Here is a 26037-nt window from a genome sequence, read left to right as displayed (position 1 = left end):
TTTGTTTGATGTAATAGTGGCGGAAATAATGTAGTATATTGCTTATGTATTTGGAAAATGAGTCACTGTTGTTCACTGAAATCTAGTAATTATATACAAGGAATATGTATAGTCACTTAAACGTTTTTCAGTAGTAAATGGTAAAATGCATGGTCTCATATTTTTTTGTCTAATATCACGCTGTGGATGTGTGTACGTTAAGGAATTAGGGGGCATATTATGAAGGAGTGGTGTTAAAATTATCGTTGTTTTATCGGCCGGAAAGTGACGATAAAACGGCAATAATGGGCTTGATAATACGCCTTTGTTATTTCATATAGAAGCCCATGTTAACACCAGAACATGGGTTTCTATGGAAATTAACAAGGGTGTATTATCAAGCTCATTGTCGGCTGTTTTATCTGTAGTTTCCGGCTATTGAAATGGGGATAATTTTAACAGTGGTCCTTGATAATATGACCCTCTATCTGTACTTTTTTGTATATTTTCTACTCTCTCTTGTCATACTCCCTCCTATCTTGTCTTACTCCTTCCTCTCTGATTATACTATCTTCATTTTCTTATACTCTGCTCACTTTTTATGCTTTTTTTCATACTTGCTCCTCTTTTTGCATATTTGTCATATTCTTTATATTCTCTTTTGTCTTTATATTCACCACTGTTGTCATAGTTCTTACTGTGTTCTCATAGTACTCCCTCTGTCCTTATACGGTCAGTCTACCTTTATAATTGTGTTTACTCCACATTTTTGTCTCTGTGTCTTTTTACATTCTTTCCTCTTTCTTCATATATACTCTTCTGTTCTTATATTCTGTGTTTCTTCTTAGTCTTGCTGTTCTCTGCAGGTACTCCCCATTCTTTTCTCATACTTTTGTTTTTATTCTAATACTCGTTTCTCTGTAGTCACATTTCTCCTCTCTGTTCTTATACTTTGCACTCTTTACTAATATTGCCGTCTTTTATTATTGTCATATTCCTCTCATTATTTTCCCCCCTGTTTTCATATTCTGTTCTCTGTTCTCTTACTTCTGCATGTCTCCTCACACTACTGAGTTTTTCTTATATTTTCTTTTGTCCTATGCTCCTTTTCTCTGTGTTCATATTTTCCTCTTTTTCTTAATATTTCTTTTCTGTTATCACTTCTTAAATCTGTTCATATTGTTTGCTCTATTCTCGTATTCCTCCTTGACTCCCTGTATACACTCTGCAACAGTTTCTTCATATTCTCCGTCTTTTCATAGTGATCTGTCTCTTTATATTTGTTTCTCTTGTCATACTTCTGCATGTTTTGCCATACATTTTTTACTGTTTATAATCCTCCATCTGCTTATACTCCTTCTTTTCTCCTCAATCGGTATCTTCTGTTCTTGTACACCCCTTTTTTCTTTATGTTCCACTTTTCCTCACATTCTTCGTGCTCTCTTCTGGTATTGTTCTCTGTGTCCTTAAACACACTCTCCTTTGCTAGTATTCGTTTTTTGTTTTTATAGTTGCGTGTCTTTTCACATATTCCTTCTTTTTTATTTAGAGTCTTTCTCTCTCTTTTTAAAGTGACACCTCTGTCCTGTTACTCTCTTTTTTCTTTGTATACTCTTTCTTCTCTCCTCATATTTCAATGTTTCTCTTCATACTCTCCTTTACCTATTGATACTTTTCAGTTTATTCATACTTCCTTCATCCGTTTATATTACAATGTCTGTTTATACTCCCCTTTTTGGTTATATTTGTCCTTGTTTCATACTTTTTCCTCTCTTGTTGTAAGTACTTTTATTTTCATTGTCTCACGTTTCTCGTCATAATTCTGCCTCTGATCTTATAAGTAATATTATAGAATATTTCATATATTTATTTTTGTAATGTTATATATATATTTTTTAATAGATTCTGTCTATCAATACTGAAGAAACAGTGTAATGCCTACCCGAACTCAGAAGATGAAACAACGAAAGGTGTTTATTTGAAGAGAAGTCATCCTCAAGATTTACATGAAGAACCGTGTGTTAAGAAAAAGAAAAAAAGTCCTGGTAAGAGAAGGAACACTTTTCTGTGGAAAATATTAAAGACTAAGGGCCATATGTAGGTAAATGGCATTTACCGATTCGTAAATACCGAATTTTAACGATTCAGTATTTTCTAACAAAGTTAAGACATTAGTACCTACGCAACTAGTCAGGAAATGGAAAAAGCTTGACGTAGAGAACCTCAATTCCTTTCTTGAAGGCCATCTTCCCTGTACAAAATTAACAGTACAAGAGTTTTAAACATCAGTCCAAACTTGGCTTACAAAAGCTATTGATTCCTCCCTGCCCAAAACTAAATTAAAACAAAATTCCCACCGGCCCCCTGCCCCTTGGTTCACTGAGACTCTGAAGCACGAAAAAAGCAGCTGCAAAACAGCAGAACGGCAATGGAGAAAAACCTACTGTCCTGATGCCAAATTAGCTTATAAAAATAAACTTTCTAATTACCAGAAGCTATGTGCTAAAGCCAAAGCCGAACATGCCTGCACAAAAATTACTGAAGCCCTGGGCCAGTCCAAAACACTCTTTAAAACAGTGAGAGAACTAGCTGGTTCCCTCACTTTACAATCGCCCCCAGAACTTAATAAATCACAATGCGACTCCCTTGCAGCCTTCTTTGTTGAAAAAGTGGATAAGATATATCAGGGTATAGAACAAGCCACAATTGACATGGCCAAGACTCAGGTGATTTTGCCTTCCATCGATACCAGCTTTGAAACTCATACTTCAGACTCCATCATCCCTGCTGAAACAGCTCGGTCCTCTTGACAATCCCCCTTAGAAGCGACACCTCCAGCTATTCTTAACAACTGGCGAAGCTTGACCTTGACCTGGTTCGCAAATTATTAAATTCTATCAAATCAGGCTCACCCAATGATCCACTACCATGTTCGGTCCTGAAAAAACTCAATAACGGAGCGTTGGAAACAATCACTCAGCTTCTCAATAAATCTTTACAGGAAGAAACCGTACCGAACGAGTGGAAACACGCGATGATTCATCCGCTGTTGAAAAAAGTAGGAGCAGACCCTAATTTACCATCCAACTTCCGACCGATTTCTCTGTTACCTACTTTCGCGAAAATACTAGAAAAACATGTTCACAGGGTTCTTACTGATTTTATTACTACTCATGATTTATTACCCATCCACCAATCAGGATTTCGCACAGGCTTTTCCACAGAGACGACCTTGTTAGGCGTCACCGAGAACATCCGTCTAATGTTAGACCGTGGAGAAACGGTAGCTTTGCTGTTACTCGACCTCAGTGCAGCATTTGATACCGTGTCACATACTGTACTTGAACAAACACTTTACTCCATAGGTATCAGGGGCGCAGCCTGTAATTGGATTAAATCCCTATTAGATCAGCGTACCTTCCAAGTCTTCTCCCAGTCCGCCTGCTCAGACACTAGGACTCTTAAACATGGAGTACCTCAGGGCTCCATACTGAGCCCCCTACTTTTTAATATTTACATGAGCCCGCTGGCCAAAATGATAGAAGAGACTGGATTACTTATGTTCTCCTACGCTGACGATTCTCAGCTTATCTTCTCTCTATCATCAACCGAATCTAATAACATCTCGTCATTAAAACTCGGTTTAACTAACATCGCGGAATGGATGAGAAAAAACTTTCTCAAACTCAATGGCGAGAAGACTGAGCTACTTGTACTTGGTAAGAATAAAGAGCTCTGGGGACCCCAATATTGGCCAGATGAGATGGGTACCCCCCGATCCCAGTTAAATCAGCCCGCAACCTCGGGGTCATCATTGATGAATCGCTTAATCTCAATCAACAAGCTGCGAAGACGTCAGCTACTTGTTTTGCGATTTTAAAATGGTTGAAAAAAATCTGTTGGATGCTACCCAAAAATACCCAAAAAACTGTCATCAACGCTTTAATAACCTCCAGACTCGATTATGCCAACGTGCTATACTTGGGGGCCAACAAGGCCACAACCCGTCGACTACAGACAGTGCAAAATGCCGCCGCGAGATTACTGTGGAAAATTCCCATCTCCACACCTACCACCAAGTATATCCGCGAATTGCACTGGCTGAAAATCGAGAATCGGGTGAAATTTAAATCTCTATGCTTTATGCATAGGATCTCCACCAACAATGCTCCCAAGTACCTTCAAAATCTAATACATCCCTACCGCCCATCTCGAACCCTCCGTTCAGCCACAGCTAACCACTTTGTGATTCCGAAAATTAGGCTGGCACGAATGGGTGGAAAATCCTTCTCTTATCTCGGACCCTCACTTTGGAACACTCTCCCGGGGACACTTCGGCAGGAAACCAACTACATGAAATTCAGGAAGGCCTTAAAAACCTGGCTGTTTAACATCTAGAACCTGAACCAATCAATGCACTGGGTCACCAGCGCCGGGAAACCCTTTGTTGGGTAGCTGTTGCGCTATATAAATGAAAGAAATAAAATAAAATAAATAAATCGGTAAATGCTATGTAGGTATTTTTACCGAAATTCTTACCGAATCGGTAACATTTGGTAATTACCGAATCTGTATTTAGCGATTCGGTAATTGCCATTGATTCCTATGGGCCTCAAGGCCCATAGGAACCAATGGCAATTACCGAATCGGTAAATACTGATTTGGTAAAATTACCGATTTTACAAGGGGGACAGGGTGTCACTTTGACACCCTGTTGCACCCTGGATTCAGGCTTGTGTTCCATGTGACACACATACATGCCCTTAGGGCATGTATGTGTGCCACATGGCACAGGTGTACATGCACAGATGTGCATGTACACAGGAATTCGTCATTTACCATCAAATAGAATTTGATGGTAAATAACGAATTATTTAGGGCCTGTGGCACTGTTTTCAGTGCCACCTACATCCCATATTACTGAATCTGTAAATTTACTGAATCGGTAATTTACAGCATCGGAAATATGTTGGCCCCCTACATCTGATACTCCAAAAACCGGTCAGTAACAGCCGAAATCGGCCGTTACCGACCGGTATTTGGCCTCCTACATATGGCCCTATGAGTAGTGTGGACAAAGGGAAAAATTGTATTAGTGTGTTTGCAATGAAAAAGAAAAAGAAGAATAAAGAGAAGAATCATGGAAAGTCAACTACAGAAAAAGTAGTGTATAGTAAAAGAGGAAAAATCAATTTATGGAAATTAGCAAAAAAATAGAGTTGTTTCAAATTTACTTAAAGAAAATAAGGGGTGTAAAAAACGGTATTTTATAAGAAGAACAAAGGTATAGAAAATGTAGTTGAGAAAGCTTTGGAATTGAAAACAAAATTGTTCATTTTAGTAATCAATAGAAATCGATTAGTAGATAAGCCAATCCATTTAATGAAGGCCAAAAGTAAGTGGAGAAGAGTAATTAACAGATGTCATTTTTGCGATTTTTTTTGGGTGAATGGAAACATAGTTCAAGTTCTGAGCCTTTTTTTAATGAAGAAAGTTATTTTCAGAGCAATGATTTGATGCATGCAGTTGACACTAGTGGTCGTGCTTATGAGGTTAGGCATGGTTGTCCTATTGAGAAAGAGAAAATTGTTCCTAGAAATGCAGAAGAGGTGCTAGCTGATGAAGTTTTAGGGAGAGGTCCTAAAGCTCCAGTGTACACTTGGAATTGTAGTAGTATTTGCAGTGTACAGCAAGAATCTATTGATTTTTTACGCAATTTCTTACGTAACTATACTAAGAAAAGTATTAAACAAAAGATTAAGATGTTGCAAGAACTAGACCCTTCTCTGGCTTGTCTTTCTAAAAAAGTATGTCGAAGTGTTTTTCACCATTTCAGGATGTTAGCAGTACATCATTCTGGAATGAGGAAATTAGTCAGAAGATTGTATTATGCAAAAAGTTCTAATGTTAAAGAAGTTGAACAGTGCTCTTTTGCATGGATCTGTATCAAGTGTAAAGAAGGTTTGTGATGAAATTGAGGTTAGTTATTTTGGTCCTGAGGAAGACAGTGCAGAAATTGATATATTAATAGAAGGAAATATAGAAGAGAATGTACAACATTGTAGTACAGAAAATTTTGAGCAAGAAATTACAAAGTTTAATGTGATTTCAGTTGAAAGGCCAAATTATTGTTGTGTGTGTTGTCGACAAACTCATTATAAAAATCAGACCAGTACTGTTGATCTGTATTTAAAAAGTGAAAAGGAAAATAATAATGAGTGGAAGGATTTTACAACTTATTTGTTGGTAGAGAATTGTTTTAATTTGGGTTCTGATCAGCGTATTTGTAAATATTGTTATAACAAATTCGACGAGAACAAAATGCCTGCTAGAGCTGTGCATAATATTCTTGAGTTGGTAAATATTCCTTCTGAACTGATGGATTTAAATACCTATGAGTCTATTCTTATTCAATGTGTGCATCCATTTCAGGCTATTAGTCGTATGGAGCCTAAGACAGGAAAATTGCCTCCTTCTGATTTACAGAGAGGATTAAAGGGAAGAGTTGTACATTTGCCTCTAGATTTAAAGAAAAATATTGAAACAATTGGTGTAGAAAATGTAGAGGATGAACCTTTAGTTATTCTTGTTAATGGCGTTCCTACTAAGAAGAAGAAAATCTGGCAAGAATTAGTGGATGTTAGGAAAGTGAAAAAGGCAACGTTGTATCTGGTAAAAGAATATCAATATTACAGAAATGTGTATGTGAGAGAAGAAGAAATAACTGTAGAAGAAGATAGTGACTTGCCATCTGGACAAATTGAAAAGTGGATGTGTCCAGAAGTGAAGAAATCTACAAACATTACAGTGTTCATCCACTGCATTCTAAAGAAGTGATGGGGAATACTATAGAGTTATTCCAAATGAAAGAAGCAAAAGGAAGTCCCATTAGTGTATGGGGAAAAAAGCTTGGAAGCTCGTTGTTTCCCTCAATTGTTTCCCACAGGAAAAAGAGGACGATGTGATGACCGACCTGTGCAGATTCCTGCATCTGAATACCAGACGTCAAGATTATATGCAGAAGATCCAAGATTTCGACAATGTATTCCGTATTTGTTTCATCTTTTGTTTGAGAGTGATTTGTCTGGACTTTCTTATGTAGTAAACCATATATTGAAAACAGGTGTACATCTGCAAAATGTTTCGGCAAATGAATTTATGGATAAAGTACTGCAGAAAGATAATGTTTTAGAATCTCAGCTAATTAATCTCATGGCGTGTCAGCGTGGTACTAATGAGTACTGGTACCGTTGTCATGGAGAACTGAAATGTATGCTAAGGAACTTAGGAACTCCTACATGATTCCTTACTCTAAGCTGTGCTGAATATGCTTGGGATGATTTACTTCAATTTCTTCGAGAGGCAAATCCAAATATACTAAATATTGAATACAAGACACCTGGAGAATTGTGCTCTTTGGATCCAGTTATGCAGGTATTTCAATCATAGATTTGAAGCGATGATGTCTTTTATCAACAATAAAAAAAAATCCTCCTCTTGGATAGGCTCTGGACTTCTTTTGGAGAAAGGAGTATCAAGCAAAAGGTGATCCTCACATACACATGCTAATATGGATCAAAGATACTCCCAAATTTGGAACAGACTCAGATGATACTGTGTTGTATTTTATTGAAGACAATGCTACATGTGATATACCCAAAAGTAGACAAGATAAGGACTTAAGACAGCAAGTATTACGATTCCAAAGCCATCGTTGTGGGAAATACTGTCGTCGAAAGTACAAATCTAAGGACAAATTCTACACCAAATGCCGTTTTGCATTTCCACAACATGTAATATCAAAAGGAAGAGTGAACAGTTTTATGTCATCTTTGCGACATACTATCACAAGAAAGTCTCCAAAAAATACCTACAACTTAAGAAGAAATGAAGAGTCAAAATATATAAATGACTATAACCCAGTCATTTTGTCCATTTGGAATGCTAATATGGATATTCAATATGTTGCGGACAATTCCATTGCTGTTGCTCGATATGTAACATCCTACTTAACAAAATCAGAAAAGACGGAATTGAAGGAAATGTGGGAAGAGATTTCCCACAAGAAGAGTCTAAGTAAGAAGTTATATACTTACAGTTTGAAGATGTTATCTCATCGACAAATTGGAGAGTATGAATGCTCAAATTGGTTATCATCTGCAAGTCTTTATTCCAAACTTAGAAGAATCATTTGGGTGAGTCTAGGTCTTGCTGCAACATGAAACCGAGTTCTTAAATCTGTACAAGCAATTGAATATTTAGCTGAAAAAGAGCCAGAAAGTACAGATATTGTGAAAACAAATATATTGGATACATATTATCCAAATAGAGGTCATCATCTTGAGAAGATTTGTCTCTATGAAGTGCTGCAAAACTATATTTTTAAATGAAATATTACGGAAAACATTAATAATGGTATATATTCCGTTATTGGTTCTGAAGGATGTCTGGTGAAATAAAGAAAAGGACATTTGATTAACCACCGTAAACTGAGTTGCGAAACACCTGACAAAAGGGAATTTTACTATTTAGTTATTTTGCAAATTTTCAAGCCATGGCGTTCAGAATTGGAATTACTTGGACATTTCGAGAGGTATGAAGATTCCTTCAATGCAAGTAAAGATACAATAGAATCAACTGTTTTTTGCTGATTATGTGAAAATGTTGAATGACGAAATTGAGCAAGAAGCTAGAATTGCAGCAGAGATTGCTAGAGGCAGTTTTCAAGACAGTCAAAGTTCTGCTCCATTGAGTCAGGACCCACTAGGAGAACCAATTGTTCAAAATGAGGCAGCAACTGCTATGGAAGAGGTGGAAACAGCAATGTATCAAGGTAAAGAAGATGTAACAAACTTAGGAAACTTGGAAGAACAACTAAATCTGGAGCAGAAAGAAATATATGAGCAAGTGAGAGAACAGATTGACCATGTATTACTTCATGAGAAAAAAGATTGCTCTTGCTCATCATTTGAACCTATCCAAATGTACGTGAGTGGACAAGTTGGAACAGGCAAAAGTTTTTTAATTAAAGTAATCACAACTTTTCTACAGAAAACAACTGAGTTGCATTTGTTTTGTGTTGTCACTGCTCCAACTGGATTAGCAGCCCACAATATTAAAGGAATTATTTTACATCGTTTATTAATGCTACCAGTAGAGCATGAAAATAAATTAGAGTACCATAAGCTATCTGGAGAAGCTTCTTATGAAGTTTCAAGAGTCTTGAGGAAAATGAAACTTCTCATTATTGATGAGGTAAGCATGGTATCAAATGTAATGCTTGCTTTTGTGCATTTAAGAATGCAGCAAATAATTAAAATAGAGTATGACGTATTATTCAGAGCAAAACACGTCATAGTTTTTGGAGATCTTCTACAACTTACTCCTGTAAAAGGACAGCCAGTGTTTAAAAAACTGTTGCATGAAGATACCAGAAAGTCTTTGGGGAGCATTGGAAATGTAAACATTTGGTCATATTTTGAGTATAAGGAACTTATTACAAATATGCGACAAGCAAATGATGCTGATTATGGAACTATTCTTCAAGATATAAGAATTGGAAAAATGACTGAACATGGCAAACAAGCTTTACAGAGACGATTACTTTCGAATTTGTTTCCAAATGAAAATATTGTCCCAGAGAAAATATACATGAGAATTGCAGAAAAGCAATCTGTAATCTGCTTAATGCCAGCACTATGTGAATGTTCTATATTCAATGAAGAAATGATAACGTTGAAAAATGAAGAAATTATAAAAGTGGAAGCTATTGATAAAATAGAACATGAAGGAATCACTATTATTTTGAATGAAAAGTTGAAGAGGAAATTGGATTCTTTAGAGAAATAGATAAGTAAAACTGCAGGTTTAGAAAAGAATTTTTATGCATGTGTAAACTGTAGGGTAATTTTACGACGTAATTTGAATGTGGAAAAAGGTTTAGCAAATGAAGCAATGGGTAAAACTGTTGATTTGGTTAATTATGTAAATAGAGATGGGATTAATTTTTGAAAATCTAATTTGATGAAATTGCTGAAGTACAACAATTTAGTCGTTGTTCATCTCAGTTTTTGCTTGTAAAAGATTTGTATGTATACCGAAAACAGTTTCCTGTTTGTTTGGCATATGCGGTGACCATTCATAAATCTCAAGGTTTAAGTGTAGATAGTGCTTTATTGAATATTGGAAGTACCATGTTTAAAGAGGGGATGGCATATGTTGCTTTGTCTCGAGTCAGAACTTTATCAGGATTGTACTTGTTTGATTTTGATGAGACAAAGGTTAGTGCAGATGCAAATTTTGTGAAAGAGTATAATAGGTTAAGAAGAGAATATGCACCCAATTTAGGTCAATATCCAGTGTTTGAAAAACGCGTGGTAGGTAGAAAAAGGAGATTTGAGAATATCTGTAGTGAAACTGTAGCGAAAGAACAAAATCAAGATGAAGTTGCGCATGCAAGCAAAAAGAAAAAAGACAGTGTTGAAGAGAATGTTGGTTATCAGTTTGAAAATAGTTGTGGTATCAACTGCTATGCTAATGTAGTTGATAATGTTGTTTTTGTTCTTGAAAGTTTGCAACAGCAAATTGTTGAAAATCAGGACGAAAGATTCTGGTCATTGTTGTATTCTGATAATGAGCAATGTAGTAGTGATAAAATTAAAATACAAAGTGTTTCTGATATTCGAAATGTTTTGGACATAGGTTCTGGTTCTGGTCAATTTAGGCAGAATATTCTGCAAGATTGTCAGGAATTTTTAATGTTTATGCTTGGTGTACTGGAAGATGAAGGTATAGATATTGAAAACCTTTTTGGCCTTTCTTATAAATGGCAACATGATTGTCAAAATTATTTGTTTACATGTAGCACTAACATAGACACTGAAAGGTTCATATATTTGACTTTACCTAACTGTGAATCAGTGTCTTTTAACAATCTGATTAGAGTAGCAATTCAAAACATGGAGTGTAGCCAATGTAAATCAGAAATGTCATCAACATTGTTTATACAAAGATATGGACAGTATGTAAATTTAATGCTGCAACGTTGTAGAGCTGATGGAAGAAATATGGAAACTTTCATTAAAAATGTTGTAGCTGGGCAAGTTTCAATATCAGGAAGAACTTTTGTAGCTGTTGCAATTATTTTTCATGATGGACCTTCTACAACATCTGGACATTACACTGTTTATTTAAGATGTCTGAAAGGTTGGATACATTGTAATGATAGTCAATTAGTTTTTAAGCAACGTTTGCCTTAAGAGTTACCAAATTCTTACCTAATATTTTTAAAGCCAAAATTTTAAGTTCAGAATTTGGCCTTTTTAGGATTACTGCTATTAAGGTACATTAGTCGGTGTTGTAGAGTATTTTGTAAGTGAGGGTGAGGAAGTTGAAGGTGACACTCTTGTTGATATTGAGGCAGTGTACGTGTATTAGGTGGTGAATGATATGGCTGCAGCAGGGAACATTGATAATCAGTCAGGTGGTGGTCTTTTGGATTTGTTGTAGTTGTTGTAGGTGTTTGGCTGGAATTCATGTGTAGAGTGTTTTGCCACAGTATGGTCTGCCGCTGATGAGGGACTGTGTTACTGTTATTCTTCTTTTGGTAAGGATCCACTTGTAAATGTTGCCGAGCATGTGGAGGGTGTTATGGCAGTACGAGGAGACTGTGTAGACTTGCCTACACATGGAGAGGGAGAAGTTTAGGATGCATCCTAGGTTGTAGATATGGTTGGTAGGTGTTGGTAGTGTCCACATTGTAGTGAGTTAGCAGGAGTCTTCCAAGGCTGAGGGGGTGGGTCTGAGGATGAGTACTTTCGTTTTGTGCGTTTTCATGTTTAGAGATCTGCTCTTTATGTAGTTGGTGATATCCTTCATTGTGTCGTGGAGGTTGCTTTTGGTGGTATGTGGATTCTTTGTGAGGAAGAGGATTAGCTTGGTGTTGTTGATGTAGGAGATGATGTTGAGGTTATGATGGCAGGTCACTTGTGTGAGGGTGTCCATGTAGATTTTGAATAGCATCGGCTGAGGGATGAGCACTGGGAGACGGAGCAAATGGTGTCGGTGGCTTTAGATCAGAAGGCTGGGAGGCAGACGCTCAGGATTACTATTGAACAATTAGCAAACTAAGAATTTGACGCATACTATTTGGCCCGGTGGAATAGTATGTGAAACCGCAAAGGACTTGTTATATATTTTGTCAGCATATATTTGTAAGTAATATTATTTACAGTGTATGAAAATTTATCATAATGTTTTGTTATGTTATGATTGTTTGAGATGTGTCATATTTATGTAAGAAATTGCTCTTGGAGAAAAACATTTAAGATATGTTTTATTTCTATTTTTTAAGATTGTTATTGAGAATATTGAATGTTTTTTAAAGATAATCTTATTGATTGTCTTTTTTTGCCCGCTGTTATAAGATGAGTACTATTGAACTCACTGTTTCTAGTGAAATTCAATATTTTCTGAGAACAGCAAAAAAGGCAACTGTAATACTTTACAAATTATTTTGTGCCGTAAAAGATATATTGTAACTGTCTTTTTTTTTGTGTCTTCCACAGATGGTAATTTTATAATGTATATTTTTTTTATTATTTAATATGCTTAAGGTAAGTACAAGTAACTGCTAAAAATGGTTGATGGAAAGTGCGTCAAACGAGCTCAAGTAACAAAACATGGACGAGAAGGTAAGTGTGTAAAGATGGTTTGTATCTTTTAAGGATATTTCAGAAAATTATAAACTGGGTGTACCTGTCAGAACCCCTCATCAATCAGTGGATATGATAATGACTTATCTAAACCCTAGCTGCTGCAGGAGAGATGAAGAATCCGCAAAGAAACATACTTGGAGTGCTTTAGTGGAACAGAGGAATTCTAAGATGGCCCCCTCGAGGAAAGACACTATGGTGGTCTAGTCATTTAGCACACACCTGTGAGGAATCCTTGGTGAGGCGCGTGCTCCCTAACAAGTGCGCACTTCACCTACGACGTTCCTGAGTTCAGACCTGTTTTCAATTGCTCAATAGATATTCCTGAAGAGAAAGCACAAATATTTCTGAGAGAGTTAAAGAATGTTAAACTTACCTTAGTTATCGTGCCCGCAACTAGAATTCAGCTTCCGAGTTGGAAGAAGCCCGCACATTACACAGCGGTTGATTTTCCTGTCGTGGCTCCTTCAGGGCAGACGGACTCAGTCGTGTTCAGCATCTGAAGAGCATAGAGAGAATAAGAAACCATACAAGAAACCTAAGTCATACCTTATAGTTGACAAAGGTATATTCTTGGAAAATAATCGTATGACAAGTTACTGAGTGACTAAACTTACCTGACATTATAGAGAATATTGAATATATTCACTCGATGTATTTTCTGTAACGTAAAACGAGAAATGATAAAATTTGTGATAAGCAAGGTCTTAAGGGAAAAGAACACATTGAGTAAGGAATACTAGAAACACTGTTGAATTAAGAAGGAATGTTAGTGAAAAACACAAGATATTCAAGGATTGACAGAATAGATAACAAGCAACAGCATAAAGAAAGGTTAGTAGAAGAACACAAGGAAATTAATAATATACAAATTAGATAATAAACTGAGAGGCCTAGGTTAATGAATGTTACGTAATTATAGGTTATAAGCAGTGAGAAAAATAAAGAAACGCAGGCTACAAGGTTGCAGATAAATACTAGAAGAGAGGCTAGTTTGAAAGTTGAAGAGGTAGGTAATTAGTAGGGTTAGACTAAGTTATAGATGAGGAATAGAGATAGAGTAAAGACATGAAGTATTCAAAAAGTAGTGTGATAATGATGTCTAAATATACACAGATACACAGTGTTATTCTGGACAATGAATAGTATCTTTTGCATTCTACTAAACCATATTTATTATTTTGGAATGGGTAAGATGAATAGATATATTCTACATTTTGCATGTTTGCTATTAATTCATTTATCGTAGCGCTATATCTTGAAAACGCGCATTAGTGCCTGTCTGCTGTTCTGTTTAAATAATTATCGTAGCACTATATTTCGAAAGCGCGCATTCAGTAGAATTGTATTGTGCTTGGCTGCCTTTGGCTGAATAATTTCATTTGTGCATAGCGTTCATTTAAGGTTGTGCCCCAATCCAGTTTCGCTTTTGGCCTGCTGCCATTTTGTGGTTTGTTGTTGTGCCTCCATGCCCGGACCTCCACCCCGCTCCCGCCTCGGAGCTGCTCCTCCCTCCCACTGATACTGTAGGCTTTACCCTCCTGCATCTACGCTGTGACCGTCCTGAAGCCTTCAGAAGCGGTCGCTCCCCATGCAGCTCCCCGCACTGTTGAGGTATCGTAGCGCTTCACACAGCCAGATTGCCTTACTCGCATTGCTCCTACTTCATTGTTGCCTGTTTGCTATTAATTCATTTATCGTAGCGCTATATCTCGAAAACGCGCATTAATGCCTGTCTGTTGTTCTGTTTAAATAATTATTGTAGCGCTATATTTCGAAAGCGCGCATTCAGTTGAATTGTATTGTGCTTGGCTGCCTTTGGCTGAATAATTTCATTTGTGCATAGCGTTCATTTAAGGTTGTGCCCCAATCCAGTTTCGCTTTTGGCCTGCTGCCATTTTGTGGTTTGTTGTTGATCCTCCCTGCCCGGACCTCCACCCCACTCCCGCCTCCCAGCTGCTCCTCCCTCGCCCCTCCCCCCTCCACTATCTACATATGACAGATGCCTTTGCGCGCAGCTTTCACGCGCAGTGGTCGCTCCCCATGCGCGCCGAAGGTGCGCCAAAGGTAAGCCCGTCTACGCCCGTCCGCACCTGGACCGCGCCCAGCGCCAGACCCCCTGCCCCCCGCAATTCCTACTCCACCCGCATAACATACGACGCCGCTACCCTCTCTGCCCTCAACCCCGGCCAACTCCCAAACTGCTACCAAGCCGCCCCAGGACACACCCATGGACCCTTCTCCTGCCACTCCTGCAAGTTCGACAGCATCAAGACCCACACCAAACCCACAAACTTCAAAGAAAGCTCTGACACTAACCACCTAAAATGCATCCTACTCAACACCCGCTCAGTCCACAGACACTCCATTGAACTCTGGAACCTACCCGACACTACATCGCTGGACGTCGCCTTCCTTACAGAAACATGGATGAACGCCTCATCAACGCCCGACATCACCATAGCCATCCCAGACACCTACAAGATCATCCGAAAAGATCGCACCAACCAAACAGGAGGAGGCATGGCCATCGTCCATAAGAACACCATCCGCATCACAACCAGTTCCGACGATAACCTCGCTACCGCCGAACACCTGCACTTCCAGATTTACACCGACCCCAAAACCACACTCAGAGGCACCCTCATCTACAGACCACCAGGACCCCGCTCACAATTCAGCGAAGACATCACTGACTTCATCACCCCTCACGCCCTCCCCTCCAAGGACTACATTCTACTGGGAGACCTCAACTTCCACCTGGAAAAGAAAAACATTCGCAACACCACCACCCTTCTGGACAACCTGGCCAATCTCGGACTCAAACAACTTGTTGACACCCCCACCCACTTTGCCGGACACACGCTCGACCCTATCTTCACCTCCAGCAAGCACATCTCCTTCGATCGCACCACAGCTCTCCACTGGACGGACCACAGCTGCGTTCACTTCAACTACAAAAAGACTACGACCCACAACCCCCCACAACCTATTCCTCCAAGAAATTGGAACAAAATCACCACCGACCAGCTCTTCACATCACTTCAACAAAACCCCCCTGCCAAATCATCGGACCCAAACCAAGCAGCCACTAAACTCACTCAATGGATCACCCACAGCGCCGACGAACTAGCACCCTTGAAAAACCACCTAATCAAGCAAGGCAGCAAAAAAGCCCCCTGGTTCAACGACTATCTTAAGAAATCCAAGAAGTTCTGTTGTACTCTCGAGAAAACCTGGAGAAAAAACCCAACCACTGACAACCTAGACACCTTCAAGAACGCCACCCGCAAACACCACCAATTGATCCGTTCCACCAAGAAATCAGCATTCAAGGATCGACTTGACAACAATGCCCAAAACAGCAAGGAACTATTCAACATCGTCAAAGAATTTACTAACCCCACCGCCGGCACCAACGACATCACTCCCTCCCAAGACCTCTGCGACTCCCTATCCTCATTCTTCCAGAACAAAATCGCCGATATACATAACAGCTTTGAAAACCAATCCGAAGACCAGTCCACTCCACCCACCTCCACACCTAAACCGCACTCTAACAACCTCTGCGCCTGGAACCCAATCACCACCGACGACACCATCCGCCTGATGAACTCCATCCACTCAGGATCGCCAACCGACCCATTTCCCCACCACATTTTCAACAAAGCAGACTCCATCATCGCACCCCATCTCCGCGATGTCATCAACTGTTCCTTCAACTCCTCTACCTTCCCGGAAAACTGGAAACATTCCGAACTCAGCGCCCTTCTGAAGAAACCCACAGCAGACCCCACCGAACTTAAGAACTACCGCCCCATCTCGCTCCTCCCATTCCCTGCTAAAGTCATTGAGAAAGCCGTCAACAGTCAGCTCGCCGCCTTCCTCGAATCCAACAAATCCCTCGACCCTTCACAATCCGGCTTCTGAGCCAAACACAGCACCGAGACCGCCCTCATCGCAGCAACAGACGACATCCGAACACTAGACAATGGAGAAACAGTTGCCCTCATCTTACTTGACCTCTCCGCAGCCTTCGACACAGTCTGTCATAGCACCCTCATACAACGCCTCAGCAACGTTGGAATACAAGGAAAAGCACTGGAATGGATCACATCGTTCCTCGCCGGAAGAACCCAGAGCGTCCGCCTCCCCCCTTTCAAATCTGAGGCCACCGAAGTCATCTGCGGCGTACCACAAGGATCATCACTCAGTCCCACCCTCTTCAACGTATACATGAGTCCCCTCGCATCCATCGCACGCCAACATAACCTCAAAATCATCTCCTATGCAGACGACACCCAGCTGATCCTCTCCCTCACTAAAGATCCAAACACCGCCAAAACCAACTTACACGATGGAATGAAAGAAGTAGCCGAGTGGATGAAGAACAGCCGTTTAAAATTAAACTCGGACAAAACGGAAGTCCTCATCTTAGGGTCATCCCCCACTGCCTGGGACGACTCATGGTGGCCACCGGCCCTAGGAACTGCACCCATACCTACGGACCACGCACATAACCTGGGCTTCATCCTGGACTCCTCCCTCTCGATGACCAGACAAGTCGACGCCGTCTCATCATCATGCTTCAACATCCTACGCATGCTCAAAAAAATCTTCCGCTGGATCCCCACTGAAACAAGAAAGAAGGTCACCCACGCACTGGTCACAAGCAGACTGGATTACGGAAACACCCTTTACGCGGGAACCACAGCCAAACTACAGAAAAAACTCCAACGCATCCAAAACGCCTCAGCCAGACTCATATTGGACATCCCTCGGCAAGCCCACATTTCCGGCCACATCAAAGACCTCCATTGGCTCCCTGTCAACAAGAGAATAACGTTCCGTCTCCTCACCCACGCACACAAAGCCCTCTACGACCTAGGACCCGAATGCCTCAATACGCGACTATCCTTCTACACCCCCTCCCGCCAACTACGATCGTCCAATCAAGCCCTCGCCGCTATTCCGCGCATCCACAGATCCACCATGGGGGGATGATCCTTCTCCTACTTAGCGGCCAAAACCTGGAACTCTCTCCCCAGCCACCTCCGCCTTACACAGAACCACCTCTCCTTCAGAAAGCAACTAAAAACTTGGATATTCGATAAGTAAAGCACCTCCCTCCCTCAAGTGCCTTGAGACCCTCTGGGTGAGTAGTGCGCTATACAAATTTTGGAACTTGAACTAGAACTTGAACTTTTAGTAGTGTATTTTAGTATATTAGCCTGAGCCTTTTCCTATAGTCATGAGGAGTGACTGGTTTTGAAAATTAAGAAAAGCTAAGAACAGGATATTCTTATAAGTAATTATATTTATATAGCTTTGCAAAGGAGTAAAACTCTAGTAATGGAATGTTATTAGATAATAGTATTTATATAGTATTTTTTGTAGGCCAAAATAGGTGAAAACGGTAGTTTTGTATTATATCTTATGAAAAGTGATAAAAATTAACTTTATATTTTTATAGAAGGAGCAAGAACATAAAGGAAAAATTATGGAAAGAGAACAGGCTCATACTGAGGAGATTTTGGATATTATCTTGATTATAATTGAAGAATTAATTGTATCTGTAACAGGGAATGAGAGTGAAGAAGGGGAAATTAGTGCTGGAGAAATGAGGTGTGATTTCGAAGACGAAAGCTTTGATGGAGATTTTCTGGAAGTATTAAAATATGTTGAAATTTTAGAACAAATTAAGTCAGAAACTGCTAACGAGGCAATTGATCTGAATGACAAATCTGATGAACTTGTGTTGGAATGTCTGTTCAATTATGAGATGTTACAAAAATAAATGTATTGTTTAAAAATAATAAAGGTTTGAGCACTATCTACTAATGTATTTATTGTACTAAAAGTGAAGCACTTATAGATTCAGTTATATATTCTTTAAATGTTTGTATTGATGTAAAATATGCAAAGTGGGTCCAAGGGTATGGATTGCTTAAAATTCGTATGGAGTATACATGCAGTCTTGTATGCACCTGCAAACTTGTGTTTTATGCCTTCAATTTCCCAGTCTGTATCCTTAGACTTCCTCCTAACACTCTGTCACTGTTGTTTTAGTGTTGTAGTGAGTCATTTATCGGTATGTAGTAATCCATTCACTACATCAAAACACTAATGGGCACATATATAATAACTGGCATAGCCCCAGGAATATGTTAGTTATTGTGCTCCATGATACCACCACCATGGATGTGCCGTATTTACAATTCAGTGTACCATGGAACAAAAATGGCACATATATATGATGTATCGGTGCTGTAAAGGTGGTGCATTGTTTGAGTTATGTTGCAAGTGGAACGCATCTCCAGCACTGCTCTGGGGGCCCTATGCTGAGAATGATGTGTCGATCCTTATAGCTGCTTCAAGCTTGTGCAGGATTTTGACACAGCATGAGCCCAAAAGTAATAAAGTGAAATCTTGTAGATTTCAGTCAGCCACTTTTAGGAGGTGTTCCTGCGCACCAGGATGCGCATTTGCAGAGTAGTGGGAAAAGGGGGCGAGGCCTCCAGCGAGTTGCCGATTTCTTTTCTTTTTTTTAGTAAGAGGGGCTGTATGGCTTTCGTTCCCTTGACCCTTTTGGGCCCCGGGAACCCCTTCTCCCGGGGCCTGAGCCATTTTTTATTTTAAACAATAAAATAAAAAGGGAGGGGGCATGCAGCCCCCCTCCTGAGGCCGATTTCGGCCCTATGGACCCCATCACCCGGGGCCAGGCCATTTTCATTTTCATTATTATTATATTTTTTAAAGGAAGGGGGACCGTGCGGCCCCCCTGTTATGTTATGCTATGTTAAAAATATTTATACAGCGCACGGTCACCAGACGGTTTCATGGCCAGATGGTCAGGAACTGCCTAAAGGCCCCCACGGTCCATGCCGGCTCCTGCCTCCAGTGGGAACAGGTGTTGCTTTTTTCCCCCATGGAGCTGCTGACATGCAGCTCCCTGGGGGTAACAAGCATTTGCAATGCAATAGGTCTCGCATTTGCAAGAGTTTGAGCTATTGGCATTGTAAATTACAGTGCCTTTTATTTAGGTTTTGAAAACCTGCAAGCGGTGCCTAAACACACACTTTGTACTTATAGTCGTTGCTTACGTGAAGTAAGGCTGGCACTAAAAGAGGAGCAGTTTCTGCCAGCCTTGCTTCTCTGAAGCAACAACTATAAATACAAAGTGCATGTTTAGGCACCGCTTGCAGGTTTTCAAAACATAAATAAAAGGCACTGTCATTTACAATTCCAATAGCTCAAACTCTCTCAAATGCGAGACCTATTGAATTGCAAATGCTTCTTTAAAGTTAGAGCTGTTGGCTTAAAAAAATTACTATGTTTTTAACTTTTGCGGAGTATAACTTTTTTTTAAGACTCTGAAGTAGAATGGGGGAGAATGAGAGATGCACTGGAGATGAATGTGGGAGAAAGACACTGATGGCAGGTGAGGTAAAGTCAAACAAAGTTATAATTGGAGACACAAAGTGGAACAAAACTTTAGTGGGGACAATAATAACTATAAAGACACAGGAAAAAAGAAAAGCTAAGAAGAAAGAGAAAAAGAGACTGTAGAACGATATGCTAGAAGGCAGAGAAACTGGACAACTAAGGACAAAGATACCCGCCTCTCTAGAAAAGAAATAGGGTGTTATGACAGGAGCAATGAGAGGAATAAGAAAGGAGAGAGAGGGTGCACTGAGCGGAGAAATTGGAAAGAGAGAGAGCAAATGAAATTGGAACTAGAAACACCCTCTGTGGTGAGTGAGTGAAGGAAAAGAGACTTAAAACACAGTAGATGTGTAGTTGAAAACGTTTTTAAATTACGAGCATTTTTTGCAATATAGAAACATTTTGATATTGCTAGAATGCTTCGACAATTAAAGTGGAATAACAGGTGTATCCAAAATTAAACAGTGCCACTCATATGTATGGTCAAACGATGTGGCATGGTCACACCTAGCAACACGGAAGGTATGAAAATGTCACACATGAGTGAAATGATAAAAATGCCTTGTAATTTTATTCGGGGTGGGCACCAGCAGCTGAAAAATACACTTTACACACTGGGACAAAAATATTCTGTGTTGTCTGTTTTTCCTAAAGTAACATTTAGTCACCCTGACAGACCCCTTTCCTTTGCTTAAAAATATACGAAAAGACGAAAACAAACCTTAAACAAATACTGAACGTAAGAGAACAAAATGAAGTTTCCCTCTTCTTCCAGTTTAAGGGTTTTTTATTAACCAAGGAGAGGCCCGTTTGTCTGCATGTTATTTTGGATGTGAGGAATGTTTTAAGGTGTGTGTGCTCATGGGCAGCCAGCCCCTTGGTGGTTTGGCAATGAGCTCTGCTGCCTGCCCGCAAGGTTACTGCCTGCAGCTACAAGCAAACGTATACAAACATATACACAGACACCTGCACACATATACACACCGGTGGGTGTGCAAACACACAAGTTAACATGCATGCAAACACACACCAGAAGCTCAAACATATGCAGAAAACATGCACACACCCACAACAGAAGGCAGGAAGGTTTACAAGGTAGGACCCAGAGCAGGGAGAGTGGACCGAGCAGAACAATCGGACTTAGGGAGGAATAAAAACAAGGGCAGCCTCTTGCGAGTGGTGTGTGGCCATTATTGTAAAATGGGAAGCGCGTGGTATCCTGCAAACCAAAAAGGTGGGGTGAGGTGGTCTGGGGGTTCACCACGCCAGGTCGTGTAACAACACAAGTAAGCCAGACAGTCCTGCCTGAACTTTAGATTCATTGAGGACACATGCACTTGTTGTACCATAAGTTGTAACGTAAACAATTCACGGAAGCCGCAGATGAGGGAGGATACGAGGACTGCTCTTGAACTAATGGAAGTTCCATGTACCCCTCTTCCAGTCTGGCTCATGGGGCACTGACTCCTATTTATTCCAGCACACGACTCAAAAATACTGACAGGGCTATAACTGTTCAATATTGAATGCTATTTTGCAGTTGTATTATAATCTATTTTCCATTCACCTGTATATACACATAGCACACATTGTTGCCAACCCTGTCCTGATGAAGAGGCAGTCAGCCTCGAAACATGTTGACAACACCGGGAGAACTAGCCCATTGTTAAGCTAGATTGTCTCCGCCACACTATTTTTAAAGGTACCAGCCTATGACTAATAAATAATTTTTTGCTTTCATAAGACCAGGTATTCTTTTAAATCTCACTTTTCTATATCACTCCTGACCCTACTCACACTCACTCAATGCACTTCACATTGCAATTACAATAGTGCTCCAGAGTAGTCGCTAGTCGTAGCACGCCCCGTCCCGCAGCGGGGCGGGAAGACCCCGATGATGAAGCATGACACCAAGGGCCCTCTTGGTGTGTGAGAAAAATTAGTCCCAACATGAATAGATAAGGACGAGCAGCAGAACAAAACTGTAGTTGGTCGGTGCTGCTTCCTGCAAAACGGAAGCAGCATCGGAAGTGACGCATGGGATCACAAGCCAACGATAAGCACGGTAACGAAATAAATGCCAGAGTAAACGAATGGCAAGTGGCAATAGAAACTACCCGCAATAGGCGGAGTTTCACACAACATTACAGATCACATGATGCCTCGTAGAGGCAGCGCATGCGCTGACTATGCGAGACTTAAAAAGCAAAGTGCTACTCTGTGAAAAAGTGGAAGCAAAAATGCTCCCACTAGTTCACAGTAGAGCACTTGTTTGCTATTGGATGGCAGGAGCAGTGTTCCCGTCATCCCATAGCAAGCTGCAATGTCCCAGGGGTGGTCACCCCGGGACATAGCTGGACCCGGCCCTTGGAGGTGGCGGCCCCCAGGGGGCCCGCTTGCCCCCTTAATGATTAAAGCCCCCAGGAGATGGCAGACCCGGGGCTGCGTGGGGGGCAATAGCCACATGCTTTTTTTTTTTAAACAAGAAAGCCCCAGGGAGCTGGCAGTCCCGGGCGGGGAGGGTCGCGTGGCCCCCTGCATTTCCTGAATACTAATTCTTGTTTTTATGCCTTTTTTTACCTTTTTTCTTGTGACACAGTTCAACTGAGTCAAAAGATAGTTGCCAGCACTTCCTGGTTGGAACTGATGGCAGCCAATCAGATTGCAGGCTTGAGATCAGGAGGGTTTGTGGATCCTCTGCAGGGATATTTGTATATGTGAGAAATATTTACATTCACACCATTCAACAAAAGAGTGCTTTCTGAACCAAGAGCTACCTTTTTGCCATATTTGGTGTAATTCCGTTTAGCAGTTCGGAATGTAGCCGTGTCTGAAATGTCTTAGGAAATTAACAGGAACAAATGATTTTTGGGACCATTTTTCCCGGCTATATATATTTATATATATATATATATATATATATATATATATATATATATATATATATATACACATACATACATACATACATACATACATACATACATACATACATACGTACTTACTTATTTACAGGGGCTGTCGTAGAGCCCTCATCAGCCATTGATTTGTTGTTATGTGTTGTAATCTTCCCTCTGCTCGCTCTATCCCTTTTTCCCCCTGTCCCTCTTCCCCTGTTGGTTCACTCCCAGAACGTTCAGATGAAGGCTGCAGTGGAATGTTGGCAATGCCTCACTCAGTCTTACCCGGTGCCTGCAGCTGGGGGTGCGTTTTCTCATTAAGCAAATAAACAGAACTGGAAACTTACCTGCTGGTGTGTTGTTGAATTACTACACTTTTGTAGCAACGAGGGCAGAATAGCTGTGACAGGGACAGCGGCCCATCCTGCCCCGTGATATTTTGTCTGCAGGCAGCCCGTGGTTGTAAAGGGTCGCTACAGTGCCATGAACAGGTGAGGCACAGGACCCCATGGAAGAAGTATGAAGTGACTTCCATTTCAGCGTAAAAGAAAATTCTCAAGTGGAAAGTGGAGACTGTAGCGAGTGACTGTCGGTGAATAGTGAACCGTCTGGTGATTTTACCGGTGACGGTGAGAACCCCGAGCGCAGTGGTAGCATGAGTCCGACATTCTGTTCATGGACTTCTCGAGGGTGCGCTACCTCGTAGTGCCCTACGTTCACCATCTGCCCCAGCTCTTTGTCCAGGCTTCAGCTGTGGCATGTTCCTGGGCGTTTATCCTGGTGTGACATCGGCGGTGAAAAGTGTGACCTATAGTCCCTGCTCCTAGCCCATAATCTTCTGTGAAGTGATTACATTGTGGGATGGGGCGGAAGATCGAGTGAAACAATGGTGTCTCAGTGTGCAACGGCTGAATCGCACGGGAGGTGTTGAAGGAAGATTTTGTTCTTACCAGCCGTGAAGTGAGGAGACATCCAGCGCCTATGGGTCTGCGCCTGTAGCCTGTGGGAGCAGTGTAGAAGCAAGTTTTCTGGCGTACATAGCGGCGATTTATCTGTGGATGTCACTGTAAGGGAAGCGTTCCTGAGGGCGAAACGCTTGGTGGAGCATTGGAAGCGTTTTTCCTGAATCTGTGCCTACAACTGGGGATCGAGGCAGAATGGTGTGAAAGCATTGTTTATCTTGCGCTTTCTGAAGGATTAGGAAACAAGATTAAACGCGATGTTTAGACTCTTCCGTGTTGCACTCTCACCTCAGAGGAAGTTCCCGCCTATATTCTGAAGAGAGGCGGGCTGCGCTGTGAAGTGCGGGTCATAGAAATAGGACTCAACAACTTCACAAGAACTCACTTGAACACGGTGGTCTTCCTCAAGCGAGGTGATTTAAAGGATTATTTACTTGTAAATGTGAACTGGTGGGTAAGGTTCAATCAAAGCGTCAACCACATATTTTCAGGAGTATTGTCATAATTTGCTGTAGTAATTACAGGTTTGAAGTGTGCACCATTGAATTATAATATGTGAATTCTGGTTTGTATATCTGTGCAAGTATTCTGCCATATCCTAAGGTGTGCTAGATCTGGTTTTTTTTCGCTGTGTTTGTCACCTGACAACTCTAATCCTTTATTGTTTCCAACATGGCGTGTTCAGGGATGAATCAGCCACCTCCTTTCTTGAATGAACTGGGGGAACCTGACATTCCGTGGAAAAGATGGGAGGGTATATTTAAATCGTATTTAATTGCAATTGGGGGAAGAAACTATTCTAGCATAAGAAAGCCTCTCATTCTATTGCACAATTTGGGAATCCAGGGCAGGAAGGTCTTTGAGGATATCACAGGGAAATTAGTGGATGATTAACCTTTAGAGGAAGATCAAATGGGGGATGTGTATGAATACACATTGAAGAAACTCGAGGCACACTTCAAGGTGAAGGTCAATGTGGTCTTAGAAAGACACACATTTTTTAAAAGAGTCCAAATGAAGGAGGAGAATGTATCTTCATACATTGCTGTTCTTAGAGGTATGTCCTCTAACTGTGAATTTGGGCCATTGACAGATTCGTTGATCAGAGATCAACTAGTCAGATGTACCAGTGATCAAAAAGTCCAAGAGGAGTTACTCACACGCAATCCAGATCTGGAGGAAGCCATTAGCATAGCGAAGGGTCTAGAACACACTGCTCATTATATGAGAGAAATTAGAGGGACAGAAACTTTCAGGGAGAAGAATGAATCTAAAACTATGAGTAGTGAAGAAGCGGTTTGCAAAATAGGAGCTAAAGGCAGAGAGGAAGTTAAGAAGAAAGTCGAGGGATTGCAATGATTTAGGTGTGGCAGTGCTAACCATTTGGCCAACAATTGGAAGTGCCCTGCTAGAAATATGCTGTGCAGAAAATGTACCAAAAGAGGGCATTTTTCAAAGTTTTGTAATGTTTTTGGACCCAAAGTACATTTGGTAGTGAATCCAGAGGAAGAGAGAGTGGAGGTAAAAAACTTTATCTTTCAGATGAAAGAATCAGAAACAGCGGAAGAAATACAGTACCCTAGCTGTGAGATTGGTTTGGACGGTCAGAAATTTGTAGTATATGCTGACTCTTGTTCTCCGTTTACGATGATAGACAAGAAAGAGTTCAAAGAGAAATTTGGGTAAAAAATGTTAGTGTTGGAAAAAGCTGACATCTGTCCAGCAGGCTACAACAAAGGACCCATACCTTTATAAGGCATGGCTAGGATGAGGATTTCATTTAGAGACAGGCACACTGTTGGCAAAGTGTACATAACCAAACAGGGTTCGAGTTTGCTAGGGTGGAGGCATCAGAAGGAATTGGGAATCAAACTAGATCCCAACAATCACGAACAAGTTATGTTGATAGAGCCTCCAACTATTGGTACAGATTTGGTTGAGGAATTCACTGATGTCTTTAACGATAAGCTGGGTATATTAAAAAACTACATGCATAAGATTGTCCTTAAGGAGGGTTCTATCACACAAAACACGCTC

The 26037-nt window shown here is 40.6% G+C and overlaps 1 long non-coding RNA gene across 2 annotated transcripts; it reads right to left on the bottom strand.

Annotated features, from left to right (window-relative positions):
* Positions 1-12328: 12328 nt before the first annotated feature.
* LOC147711487 (uncharacterized) lies at positions 12329-24295 on the bottom strand. 2 transcript variants are annotated; one of them, XR_015295928.1, is made up of 3 exons: positions 23989-24295; positions 13310-13353; positions 12329-13191 (listed from the first exon to the last, which is right to left on the bottom strand). It is a non-coding gene; the product is annotated as an uncharacterized LOC147711487 (long non-coding RNA). The 2 variants fall into 2 exon arrangements; XR_015295927.1 differs by having other exon boundaries at positions 12533-13191; positions 23386-24295.
* Between the last annotated feature and the right edge of the window lie 1742 nt (positions 24296-26037).

This window comes from Lissotriton vulgaris, chromosome 5, assembly GCF_964263255.1.
Source record: "Lissotriton vulgaris chromosome 5, aLisVul1.2, whole genome shotgun sequence".
NCBI classification, from domain to species: domain Eukaryota; kingdom Metazoa; phylum Chordata; class Amphibia; order Caudata; family Salamandridae; genus Lissotriton; species Lissotriton vulgaris.
This window is presented reverse-complemented; position numbering and strand designations above follow the sequence as displayed.